The sequence below is a fragment of the Bos javanicus genome, chromosome 26 (genome assembly GCF_032452875.1).
Source record: "Bos javanicus breed banteng chromosome 26, ARS-OSU_banteng_1.0, whole genome shotgun sequence".
In the NCBI taxonomy this organism is placed as follows: Eukaryota; Metazoa; Chordata; class Mammalia; order Artiodactyla; family Bovidae; genus Bos; species Bos javanicus.
In genome coordinates, this window is record NC_083893.1 from 3,965,630 (window position 1) to 3,979,998 (window position 14,369).

Consider the following 14,369-nt stretch of genomic DNA (forward strand, 5'->3'; position numbering starts at 1 on the left):
TAAATTTATTAAACTCAATAAAGGTGAAATAAAACATAAATTATACACTGGTAGTATGAAATTTTTTGTGTCCAAATTTTAATTTGAGGCAATTATTTGGAAAGTTCAAATCTTCTCTAAATCTTCATGCAACTCACAAGGAATATTCTAAAAGGATTCTCAAGTATTTCCTATGCTATGCTATGCTAAGTCACTTCAGTCATGTCCGACTCTGTGTGACCCCATAGATGGCAATCACCAGGCTCCCCCGTCCCTGGGATTCTCCAGGCAAGAGCATTGGAGTGGGCCGCCATCTCCCTCTCCAATGCATGAAAGTGAAAAGTGAAAGCAAAGTCGCTCAGTCGTGTCCGACTCTTAGCGACCCCATGGATTGCAGCCTACCAGGCTCCTCCGTCCATGGGATTTTCCAGGCAAAAGTACTAGAGTGGGGTGCCATTCCTAGTTGGTAAATAAAGCAAAGAGTTTGAGACTGGCCTGGAATTCCATGCCAGATGCACTTAGTTGCAGAGAATATGAACAAGTCAGTGATTATTACTTGATACTATTAAGATAGCCATTTTAGGTATGCACTTTATTGAATTTATGTGAAAGGCTGTAGTTCTATGCAATGTACTTTTTGCATAAAAACAGATGTATTTTACACATTGTATTTGCTATTATTTCATGTGGTTAAGGGCTTCCCAGGTGGCACTAGTGGTAAAGAATCCACTTGCCAATGCAAGAGGTGTGGTTTTGATCCCTAGGTCAGGAAGATCTCCTGAAGGAGGGCATGGCAACCCACTCCAGTATTCTTGCCTTAAGAATCCCATAAACAGAGAGGCCTAGCCAGCTACAGTCCAGAGGATAACAAAGAGTTGGACACAACTGAAGTAATTTAGCAAACACACACATGTGGTTAAAACCTAAAGACACATCTTTTCATGCGCTTTTTTATGGTAACTCAGGCATATTCACTGTACAGTTCTCCATCAACATAAATAATCGGTTTCTCCAGGTATAAGAGGTAAATTTTCTAGAGCTTTAGAAGGTATAGTGTGGGCTCTAGTTCCCTTCAGGGTATTAGGTGTGTTTACAAAGGATAAGAAATTGTTCAGACCAACCAGAGATGGGTGTCATAATTAATGTCTCCCTCAGAGCCCCAAGTATCAACAGCTGCAAAGGAGCTCATCTTTCCCTCTGAAACAGACCTAAGTTACTGTGCCATGAAAATTCTCATTAAAGAGTTGTTATTAACAGTGCTAAGATGAAGTTCCTTCAAAGAGATTCATGGCCACTAAGACTGAATTTAGGTAGGTGTATTAGTTTTCTACAAATTTCCAGAAACTTAGCAGCTTAAAAATAGATTTATAATTTCACAATTCTATAGGAAAGAATGCAGTATGATTTTTCCTCTTGGGCTAAAATCAAAATGTCAGTGGGGTTCTGTACCTTTCTGGAGAGACTAGCTGAGTGTCCGTATCCTTGCCTTATGGGAATTCCTTCCTTCATCTTCAAAGCCAGCAAGTCCTTCTAACATTGCAATACTCTGATCTCTCCTCTGACCCACTCTTATACTGTTTATGGCTCCTCAAAGTACATTGGGCCCACCACCGACAATTTCACTATCTTAAGGTCAGCTGATCGGAGAAGGCAATGGCATCCCACTCCAGTACTCTTGCCTGGAAAATCCTATGGATGGAAGACCCTGGAAGGCTGCAGTCCATGGGGTCACTGAGGGTCAGACACGACTGAGCGACTTCACTTTCACTTTTCACTTTCATGCATTGGAGAAGGAAATGGCAACCCACTCCAGTGTTCTTGCCTGGAGAATCCCAGGGACAGGGGAGTCTGGTGGGCTGCAGCTATGGGATCACACAGAGTCAGACACGACTGAAGTGACTTAGCAGCAAGGTCAGCTGATAAGCAGCCCTTAATTCTCTTGCTTCATACAACACATTTGGAGGTTCCAGGAATTAGGATGTGGATATTTTGGGGAACCATTATTCTGCCTACCATGTAGGGGAGTTCAGAAAAATAGGAAAAAAAAAAAAATAGATATCACAGTGCCAAATTACCAGACTGGTTTGTGACTGACACAATTAGGAATTGTTTTGTATAGCCATGATTGAAAATGACTCAGTTCAGTTCAGTTCAGTTCAGTCGCTCAGTTGTGTCCGACTCTTTACGACCCCATGAATCACAGCACACCAGGCCTCCCCGTCCATCACCAACTCCCAGAGTTCACTCAGACTCACGTCCATCGAGTCAGTGATGCCATCCAGCCATCTCATCCTCTGTTGTCCCCTTTTCTTCCTGCCCCCAATCCCTCTCAGCATCAGAGTCTTTTCCAATGAGCCAACTCTTCGCATGAGGTGGCCAAGTACTGGAGTTTCAGCTTTAGCATCATTCCTTCCAAAGAAATCCCAGGGCTGATCTCCTTCAGAATGGACTGGTTGGATCTCCTTGCAGTCCAAGGGACTCTCAAGAGTCTTCTCCAACACCACAGTGCAAAAGCATCAATTCTTCAGTGCTCAGCCTTCTTCACAGTCCAACTCTCACATCCATACATGACCACAGGAAAAACCATAGCCTTGACTAGACGGACCTTTGTTGGCAAAGTACTGTCTCTGCTTTTCAATATGCTATCTAGGTTGATCATAACTTTTCTTCCAAGGAGTAAGCGTCTTTTAATTTCATGGCTGCAGTCACCATCTGCAGTGATTTTTGGAGCCCCAAAAAATAAAGTCTGACACTGTTTCCACTGATTCTCCATCTATTTCCCATGAAGTCATGGGATCAGATGCCATGATCTTCGTTTTCTGAATGTTGAGCTTTAAGCCAACTTTTTCACTATCCTCTTTCATTTTCATCAAGAGGCTTTTGAGTTCCTCTTCACTTTCTGCTATAAGGGTGGTGTCATCTGCATATCTGAGGTTATTGATATTTCTCCTGGCAATCTTGATTCCAGCTTGTGTTTCTTCTAGTCCAGCGTTTCTCATGATGTACTCTGCATATAAGTTAAATAAGCAGGGTGACAATATACAGCCTTGACGTACTTCTTTTCCTATTTGGAACCAGTCTGTTGTTCCATGTCCAGTTCTAACTGTTGCTTCCCGACTTGAATACAGATTTCTCAAGAGGCAGGTCAGGTGGTCTGGTATTCCCATCCCTTTAGAATTTTCCGCAGTTTATTGTGATCCACACAGTCAAAGGTTTGGCATAGTCAATAAAGATGTTTTATCCAGAAATAGATGTTTTTTCTGGAACTCTCTTGCTTTTTCCATGATCCAGCGGATGTCGGCAATTTGGTCTCCAGTTCCTCTGCCTTTTCTAAAACCAGCTTGAACATCTGGAAGTTCACAGTTCACATATTGCTGAAGCCTGGCTTGGAGAATTTTGAGCATTACTTTACTAGCATGTGAGATGAGTGCAATTGTGCGGTAGTTTGAGCGTTGCCTTTCTTTGGGGTTGGAATGAAAACTGACCTTTTCCAGTCCTGTGGCCACTGCTGAGTTTTCCAAATTTGCTGGCATATTGAGTGCAGCACTTTCACAGCATCATCTTTCAGGATTTGAAATAGCTCAAATGGAATGCCATCACCTCCACTAGTTTTGTTCTTAGTGATGTTTTCAAAGGCCCACTTGACTTCACATTCTAGGATATCTGGCTCTAGGTGAGTGATCACACCATCGTGATTATCTGGGACATGAAGATCTTTTTTGTACAGTTCTGTGTATTCTTGCCATCTCTTCTTAATATATTCTGCTTCTGTTAGGTCCATACCATTTCTGTCCTTTATCGAGCCCATCTTTGCATGAAATGTTCCCTTGGTATCTCTAATTTTCTTGAAGAGATCTCTAGTCTTTCTCATTCTATTGTTTTCCTCTATTTCTTTGCATTGATCGCTGAGGAAGGCTTTCTTATCTCTCTTTGCTATTCTTCGGAACTCTGCATTCAGATGCTTATGTCTTTCCTTTTCTCCTTTGCTTTTCATTTCTCTTCTTTTCACAGCTATTTGTAAGGCCTCCTCAGACAGCCATTTTGCTTTTTTGCATTTCTTTTCCATGGGGATGGCCTTGATCTCTGTCTCCTGTACAATGTCATAAATCTCAGTCCATAGTTCATCAGGCACTCTATCTATCAGATCTAGGCCCTTAAATCTATTTCTCACTTCCACTGTATAATCATAAAGGATTTGATTTAGGTCATACCTAAATTGTCTAGTGGTTTTCCCTACTTTCTTCAATTTAAGTCTGAATTTGGCAATAAGGAGTTCATGATCTGAGTCACAGTCAGCTCCTGGTCTTTCTTTGTTGACTGTATAGAGCTTCTCCATCTTTGGCTGCAAAGAATGTAATCAATCTGATTTCAGTGTTCACCATCTGGTCAGACAGGCTCAAAAAAATAAAATTTCTTAGCTTCCCTATCTAAGTTTTCAAGGGTAGGATGAATACAGCTACAACTGAATAAAGGAATTCAAACTATATACTTCATAATCAGGTTTCTCCTTTATCTCTGACCTCTACTTCCCTAGCACTGTCTCCTTTTGTAGAAAAGCTTTCTTTGAAATTTGCAGACTGTTTTGCCCCAGGAAACTAACAAGAGGAGTACTGGGTGGGAACTGGTGGACAGAGGATAAGCTCGTTTGTGGCAAGTGGCTGTAGAAGAGAAGCTTCCCTTTTTTTTTTTTTTTTTTGGCTTTTCACGCCAAGGGCAGTACTATCTCCTCTCCAAGGCTGTTTTCGATGCCAACATTCTTGAAAGGAAGTCCAAAACATTAGCTATCACTGCCTTTGCTCACAAGATGTACGGAAGCTGGAGAGACCCACCGAAAATACTCATATGTACCTCTTCTATCATTAATCATCTGGCTTGTAGTATCAGATAATTCTTAGTTTTCAAACAGTATCCTAAAACCAATTAGCTCACATATTTCTTAATTTTCCCCTTAAGGATTTTTAGTGTTTTACCTATTATTAGCCACTCACTCTCCACTTTCATGCATTGGAGAAGGAAATGGCAACCCAGTGTTCTTGCCTGGAGAATCCCAGGGACGGGGGAGCCTGGTGGGCTGCCGTCTATGGGATCACCCAGAGTCGGACACGACTGAAGCGACTTAGCAGCAGCAGCAGCAGCCACTGAATATTCTTTGCATAGCTGCGGCACCAAATATTTTTTCTATAATTCTTCCTGCCTCTACACCACACCTGTCATTTCATAAGTTTATAAACTTAGAGTAATAGACTTGCATCTATTTTTCTCATGTAAAACAAGCTCTGATATAGTCATTTTTCTCTAAAAGTTTGCTCTGGACTGATTGTCTCACTTTTATCCTTCTCTTTTGACAGTAAGTTCCTGACTTTCATTGGTTTCTTGGCCTACATTTATAGTGCTTTATTCTGAAATAGTTGTTGTTCAGTCACTAAGTTGTGTCTGCCTTTTTGTGACCATGTGGATCGCAGCATGCTAGATGCCTCTGTCCTCTGCTGTCTCCTGGAATTTGCTCAAATTTATGTACATTGAGTCAGTGATGCTACCTAACCACCTCATATTCTGCTGGTCACTTCTTCTGTTGCCTTCGATCTTTCCCAGCATCACTGTTTTTCAATGGGTTGGCCTTCAAATCACATGGCCAAAGTATTGGAGCTACAACTTCATCATCAGGCCTTCTAATGAGTATTCAGGGTTGATTTCCTATAGGACTGACTGGTTTGATCTCCTTGCAGTCCAAGGGACTCTCGAGTCTTCTCCAGCACTAAGGTTTGAAATCATCAGTTCTTGAGTGCTCTGCCTCCTTTATGGTCCAACTCTCACATTATGCATGATGACTGGAAAAAACATAGCTTTTACTGTGTGGACCTTTGTCAGCAAAGTAATGTCTCTACTTTGTAACATACTATCTAAGTTTGTCATAGCTTTTCTTCCAAGGAGTAAGTATCTTTGAATTTTATGGCTGCAATCACTATCCAGAGTGATTTTGGAGCCTAAGAAAATAAAATCTGTCACTTCTTCCACTTTATTCTTAGATAATTATTGCTTTATTTTACTTTATTGTCTAATACCTTCAGCATTTCTAGAATGACTAACTTCTCTGGTAGAAACAATTTGGGAAATCTGATGTTCACCAACAAAGGAGACAAAATTATGGCTATGTTTTTTCACGTCATGTTCCCATTTTTTTTATATACTAAACTTGAGGTAGTGCTGATGTACCTTGAAGCTCTTTACACATGTAAACTAGCTTTTCAGGAAGCCACACACCTTGATTTTAAGCAGTAAAGAACTATGCACATGTAGACAAAGCATTGAGGTAAGATTCTGGAGCCAGACTGCCTAAATTTTAATCTTAGCTCTAATATTTAGCTGTACAGTATTAGACAAATTATTTCTGTCTCCATTTGCTCATATACCAAGTAGTATTTTTGAAAGGATTAAATGAATTGACATTTGTTAAGCACAATATACTATGCACTAAAAATCTTACTGTTTTATAAGAGTTTATAAAATATGAAATAACTGCCTATGTATTATTTACCAAATTGAATCAATATGCATGATTTTTCATAAATACATTCACGTATATATTCACATTTTTCCTCACTTTTTTTCTTTTTTACCTTTCAAATAGATTTTTTTCTTACCTTTGGTTCTAGTCTTCTGGACTATCAATACACTGACAAGGGGACGTCAGGAGAATCACATTTTAAAAGCATTTGTGCTCACAAAAGGGCTTAGACAGTGAGGATACCAAGGGAAATGATTATTCATAGCTGCGTCTGTAGAGGAAAGGTAGATTCTTGATGTGAGAGACCAAAAAAAAGTCCAATCAGCAAATGGAAATTTGTTTCCCTGATAAAACCCATTAATTGATATTCTCCCTCCTTCCTCATACATGTTCCTGGAACACTGTTCATTAAAATTAGGCTTTTAAAAATAGATCCAACTGACTCTCTTTTCAGAATGTGAAAACAACTGATTAGGTCAATAAGAAAATAAGTAATTTTTTATAGCAATGAAGGAGAGATTAGCAATTGGTTTTTTTTTTTTTTCTTTTTCAGTACACATTTTAGAGCAGATTGAGACATACGGATTGAGACTGACAAGAGAAAGGAAGAGAGAAAAATACAGAAAGAGACAGGGGCTGGGAGACTGATTCTCTTGTGTTTAAGACTTCCAGCTGCTCTGAGCAGTGAATAATTCACTAGGGAATTACAGCCTCCATAGTTCACTGCTCATGTTACTAGGCTAGAACCAAATATGATGCAGTTTTATGAATGAGATGACTCACCTGATATTGGAATAAATATCCTGAAAGGCTTAAGAAAGAAAGAGAAGTGTAAGTGAGAGGGCACATTTTTAGTATTACATTGAATACATTGTATTTAATGTGTATTTTGTCCAGAAACAAAAATCAAGTGACAGGAAAGGGAAACTGAATACAAGAAGAAGGTTTTAGAAAACAGTAAGAACGGCATCAAGGGTTCAGTTCAAGACCAATCCATCTAAGAAGGATGAATTTAGGGAAAAAAATCATCCATAACACAGTTACAAAAGTCTCATAATGTGCAGTATTACATTTAATAAGAAAATGATCTTAATAGCATCATTTTAAGTCATACCTGGGAGAGTGTTGGAAGGGTGGATTACAAAGTCCTCAGTAAATACTACGCTTTTGATTCTCTTCCTAAGAAGTTATGTCCCAAACCTGAAGACAGATAAGTAGATAATAGATGGACAATAGATAGAGATAAGATCGATTTACATAAGTTAAACATTTAATATGTGTTCATGCCTCATTTGATCAAGTTTATGAAATGTAATTCTTTTACTGATACATGTATTTATTTATTTAAAATGTTGTCCAAAATTGTTTAATTAATTACTTTATAAGTTTAATTTTCCTGGAAACAATAGTTACATGTTTTTTTAATTCCTTTTCTAAAGTATTCATAATTTTTGTTGTATTGATTTTTAGGATATCCTAGTTTAGCTGTTAATTATTATGATCATTAATATTATGGGTTTTCCCTAAGTAAAACTTTCTACTTTAACATAAAATTTAGAATGTATAAATATACTTCATAAGTCAATGATTTTGTCATAATGTCAGTATCTGTTAACAAAATCCTGAAAGATGGCAAATTTTTTAAAAATGTGTGGTCTTTTGCTAGTGAAGAGATGATTAGGTGTGGAGGGCTTTTTATATTAATTTAAAATTATTAGCTACATAAAGTATATAAGAAAGCTAAATATGTGCTAGACCTCATTGTTGTAAACCAGGTCCCTTCTTGATATTTGTATTTCAGTCTTTATCAAAAGTAATTTTTCAAATGTATAATTTCCAACAGAGATCTTTCTTTTAAATTCCCAGGACACTTTGTGTATTACACTTTAAGTAATCTTTCTTCTTTCTTTGGTAGTTACTTATGTGTTTTAAAATTCAAGTACATTGAATAATAGCTAGCAGCATGAAAGTGAAAGTGAAGTCTCTCAGTCTTGTCCAACTCTTTGCAACCCCATGGACTGTAGCCTACCAGGCTCTCTGTCCGTGGGATTCTCCAGACAAGAATACTGCAGTGGGTTGCCAATTCCTTCTCCAGGGGATCTTCCTGACCCAGGGATCGAACCCGGGTCTCCCGCATTGCGGGCGGATGCTTTACCCTCTGAGCCACTAGGGAAGCCCATAGTAGCTAGCAGCATAGTAGGTTATATAGTAGTAGCTCAGAGTACATGTGAAATAAATCTTACTTGTTAATTGTACTAAAAAATGGTTGGTACATGGTATACCAAGTTGTACTGACCAAGAAGAGCTCATGTAAAGATAATACTTCGTTCTATACAATTGTTTTTATGGAAAACTTGAAACATATAGCAATAGAAATCTATTAATATTTTGCATAGGAAAATTTATACAAACCAAAGTGACCCTTGTTTTAAAGATAAGCATCAGGGAAACCTGTTCTCTTTTCTGTGTTACAGATTAATGAATAATTTATCTTAATAAGGCAGAATTGGAAAGACCTGCTCTATTCTTATATGGAGGCAATACAATGTAGAAAATAACATCTTCATGATGTACAGCAAGATAAAATGGTTGTAGATAATAAAAGTTTCCCTCTGTTATAACAAGTAAAATTTGCCTTGGGAATGCACCACCCCAAGTCTGGGTACTGTGCTCTCTTGGTAATACTACGTCTAACCTATATTTTGTTTGTCTTTTAAGAAGGAAAGTTTACTACAGTGTTAAAAGCCAAGAAACACTTTAAAGCTCTGACACAACTGCTCATATATGAACCAAATATTCTTACCACTGTTTCCTCAGCATTTAAACACTTCAATACCTTGCTTAGCATTGAAAAAAAAAATTGTTCTTTTAAAATACAACTGAATACCTAGCTTTATTTAAGAAATAGACAAATAATTTTAGTCTAAGAACCAAACATTTAACTTTGTCGCTTTGAAGATGTTATTATTTATATTCTATTAAAGTATTAATATTACATTTTGTCCTGCTTACTAATCAGAAGCTACTATTTTTTATTATTAACATATATGAAATATTTAATCCATTTTAAATGGGGCCTCGATTTTTTAGTGTTGTTTCACATTTTATTTGAAGAATTCATTAATGAAGATATTGCTTCCCCAATAACAAAATTAAAATCTTTGTTTTGACTTAGTTTGTAATCATTAGTCCATAGAATAATTAAGAAAAGTCAATAAGATCAAAATGCTCACTACTAAAAGGTCATGCAAGAATACGGCCTACCTTCTTCTCTGAGTAATTAAAGCTATAACTGGGAGAATCTCTGGCAAATAAAAACAGAACATGATTCAGATATTATAAGTCAGAATATAACACTTCTGCCCCTTGCAGAAAGAAAATATTTCTTTAAAAATAAGGACAGAGAATGAGCTTAAATAAAAGCTAAAGAGAATCTTCTTCTATAAATAGTGCCTCTTTGTGATGAAAGCTGAGAAACCAAGGGCAATAATTCTTTTGAGGTCTAATTTTCTTATAGTATCATAGCTTAAAGTAATGCAAATTGAGGGATAACATACCTGTAATTTGGCTAAATTAAATAAAAACTGGATTCATCTATAAAAATAATAAGTAAAATATTTGTTATGTGTAAACTTGTCTGCAGAATTTTACACAATGTCAGATTTAATCTTGGGTTAAGCATCCAGGTGAAAAGAAAATATGAAAATTCCAAGTATTAAGAAATTAACTATCATCTGATGTGGGGCTTCCCTGGTGGCTTAGCAGTAAGGTATCTGCCTGCAATGCAGGAGTTCAGTTCAGTTCAGTCACTCAGTCGTGTCTAGCTTTAGGTGAGTGATCACACCATCATGATTGTCTGGATCATGAAGATCTTTTTTTTTTTTTTTTTTAAATAGTTATTCTGTTTATTCTTGCCACCGCTTCTTAATATCTTCTGCTTCTGTTAGACCCATACCATTTCTGTCCTTTGTTGAGCCCATCTTTGCATGAAATCTTCCCTTGGTATTTCTGAAGAGATCTCTAGTCTAGATCTCTAATCTCCTATTCTATTGTTTTCCTCTATTTCTTTGCACTGATCACTGAGGAAGGCTTTCTGATCTCTCCTTCTCTTCTTTGGAACTCTACATTCAGATGCTTATATCTTTCCTTTTCTCGTTTGCTTTTCACTTCTCTTCTTTTCACAGCTATTTGTAAGGCCTCCTCAGATAGCCATTTTGCTTTTTTGCATTTCTTTTTCTTGGGGATGATCTTGATCCCTGTCTCCTGTACAATGTCACAAACCACCATCCATAGTTCATCAGGCACTCTGTCTATCAGATCTTGTCCCTTAAATCTATTTCTCACTTCCACTGTATAATCGTAAGGGATTTGATTTAAGGAATACCTGAATGGTCTAGTGGGCACAACTTGGCACAGATAAATGACTGTAAGATTCTCTTTTAATTTTTATTTTATTTCCATTTAAATCTTGATAGTTACATATTTTTATAAATGTCAATATAGAGTACTGTAGTTAAAAAAATAACAATGTTTCTAATCCTGGTTAAATTTCTATTCCACTAATTTTCCTGTAATTTCCAAGAGGGAATTCTAAAGCCAAATGTGTTAGTTAGGTGGGAAGAAAAAAATCACCATGCTGATTAAGTGAAGTAGCATTACAAGGGGTTGGAGGAGCTAACAGAGAGCCCTGTCCTTTTTATTCTGGCTGTGGTGGGAAAGCAAGTGCAGGTACTGTAAACTACAAAATACAAGCAATTTGGGGAAGAAGTGTGATAGCTTTGATTTGGATACTCAGAAAGGAGACATAGAGAACATACTCACCCCTTTGGATGAAAAGTTTGCAACAGAACAAAGATGTTAGATGTTTTGACAGCAGTTTCCCATTTCAGGTTGTATTATGTTGACAAAAGGCTTTGTCATGGGGTTTAAAATTTCAGACAAATGTGAGTTAAACCAGAGTTTCTGTAAAGTATGATTGAAAGTTGAGCTTCCCTTGTGGTTCAGATGGTAAAGAATCTGCCTGCAATGCAGGAGACCCAGGTTTGATCCCTGGGGTAGAAAGATCTACTGGAGAAGGGAATGGCAACCCATTCTAGTATTTTTACCTGGAAAGTCCCATGGACAGAGGAGCCTGGTGGGCTACATGGTTCATAGTTTGCAGAGTCAGACTGACCAACTAACACTTTTCAATTTTTCATGATTAAAATTGGACTCAGTGGTGAGTTATCTAACTATTGCTAAGAAATAATGACTCAAGATAACAAAAGTCATCAATTTTGACTAATTTTGACCATGGAATACCTCACTTAGAAATATATTGAAATATTACTTCCATTCCATCTGTGTTTATTTATTTATTTATTTATTTTATTTTTTTAACTTTACAATATTGTATTGGTTTTGTCATATATCAACATGAATCTGCCACAGGTATGCACGTGTTCCCCATCCTGAACCCTCCTCCCTCCCCATACCATCCCTCTGGGTCGTCCCCGTGCACCAGCCCCAAGCATCCAGTATCGTACATCGAACGTGGACTGGCGACTCGTTTCATATATGATATTATACATGTTTCAATGCCATTCTCCCAAATCATCCCACCCTCTCCCTCTCTCACAGAGTCCAAAAGACTGTTCTATACATCAGTGTCTCTTTTGCTGTCTCGTATAAAAGCTGTGGTACATGTACACAATGGAGTATTACTCAGCCATTAAAAAGAAAACATTGGAGTCAGTTCTAATGAGGTGGATGAAACTGGAGCCTGGAGAGTGAAGTAAGCCAGAAAGAAAAACACCAATACAGTATACTAACACATGCATATGGAATTTAGAAAGATGGTAACAATAACCCTGTATACGAGACATCTATTTTTTTAATTCATTCTTCATGAGATTTGTCACCTTTCAAGCATGCTCACTGTAAAAGCACAGTAGTCAATGCTTTTGGCAAAGGAAAATCAAAAGCTTGCTTTTGTTCTTTCTTCTAGTGGCAAGCTCAGAGTTGACATTGCCACAAAAGTCAGTACCAAGAGAAGTCATTTGTTTCCTTTACATGACCTCTACATAACTGTCACAACTCTTATGTGGAGATGCTTTGAAAAAAAAAAAGAAAGGGTGTAACAAGTCATGGATGAAAAAAATGGTAATTGAAGTTGATGTTTCTTATAAAATTTAACATGGTTCATCATAGTAAATGATAGTAAAATTATATTTTAGTAAAACTATTTTTACAGAATTTAGTAAAAACATCTTTTATAGAATTCCCCTTCTATGATATTTTTATATTATTGGTCAGGCTTGTTGTTATATTTAGTCACTAAGTCATGTCCAACTCTTTGCAACCCCGTGGACTATAGCCCACCAGGCTTCTCTGTCCATGGGGTTTTCCAGACGAGAATACTGGTTGACATTTCATTCTCCAGGGGATCTCCTAGACCAGTGATGGAAGTTGCATCTCCTACGTTGACAGGCAGATTCTTTTGGTCAGTTTAGTTATCACTTTATTTATTTTTGTTAATTAAACTTACATGCGCATATGGAAAGGCAATTATGTGCCATGTACTGGCCTCACTCCTTGTAATCACTGACAATGACATTCTCAAATATCTCAAAAATAATATTTGAAATAAAAATATTGTAGTCACTTCATTCATTTTTGTATTTATAATAGTGGCTGAATGCAATCTTTTTATTATTTCATATGCAAATGAGTACTATATTTAATTATACATTTGAGATAAAATCCATGTTGATTTGAAGCTGGGGTTCCTTATCTTATTTGTCACCTGCATAGTCATTCTATGTTATGAACTAAAATCCTCTCTGATCTCTCATCAATATGGTTACTGCATGTGATTCTCTATTTTTGGATTCTTATTTTCTTGAGCACTGGGTATTTAGTTTTTGTATTTTAAAGAGTTGTAGATGTGGTAACACTCAGCTTTCTTTTACATAACTACAAATAAACAGTACATGCTTCTGTTTTCAGTCCATATTGCTACTTATATACATATGTTTTTATGGAAGGAATCATCATGTTCTCATTCTAGCACATGACTCCTTGATATATATTTTCCCCTATATAAAGACCTTGTTCCAGCTAACTAATTAACCCTATTGCTGTCAAAGAAACCAAGGCATTCTTTGAAAATCATGACTCTTGTCTGGAATAATCTTTCTGTCTATACAAATCACCAAAAGTCCAGCCCATCGCCTCACAGGTTTGGCACTTTCTTCTCTGAAAGCACAAAGTAATGTTTTCCTTTTGGAATTCTCAAAACACTTGTTTGGGTCTTGATACACATGCCCTGTAGGCTTGCTGCCATCTCTGTTATCTCTGGTTCTTGCTGAAACATTGATAAGCACCTAATGAACCTCCCATTTTGCAAATTCACAAAAACTCCTCGTACAGTTGTAGCCCTCTCTCAGGTTGTTTCCACTTTATTTACATTAACCTTAATAAATGCTGTTAATAAATACTGTGTACAAAAACTAATAACATGTAGATAAACTATCCTTAAAACATTTTCCTTTATTTAAACATGCATAGGCAATGGCAGTCCACTCTAGTACTTTTGCCTAGAAAATCCCATGGATGGAGGAGCCTGGTAGGCTGCCTTCCATGGGGTTGCTAGAGTTGGACACGACTGAGCAGCTTCACTTTCACTTTTCACTTTCATTCATTGGAGAAGGAAATGGCAACCCACTCCAGTGTTCTTGCCTGAAAAATCCCATGGGCAGAGGAGCCTGGTAGGCTGTAGTCCATGGGGTTGCGAAGAGTCAGACACGACTGAGCAATTTCACTTTCACTTTTCACTTTCATGCATTGGAGAAGGCAATGACAACCCACTCCAGTATTCTTGCCTGGAGAATCCCAGGGATGGGGG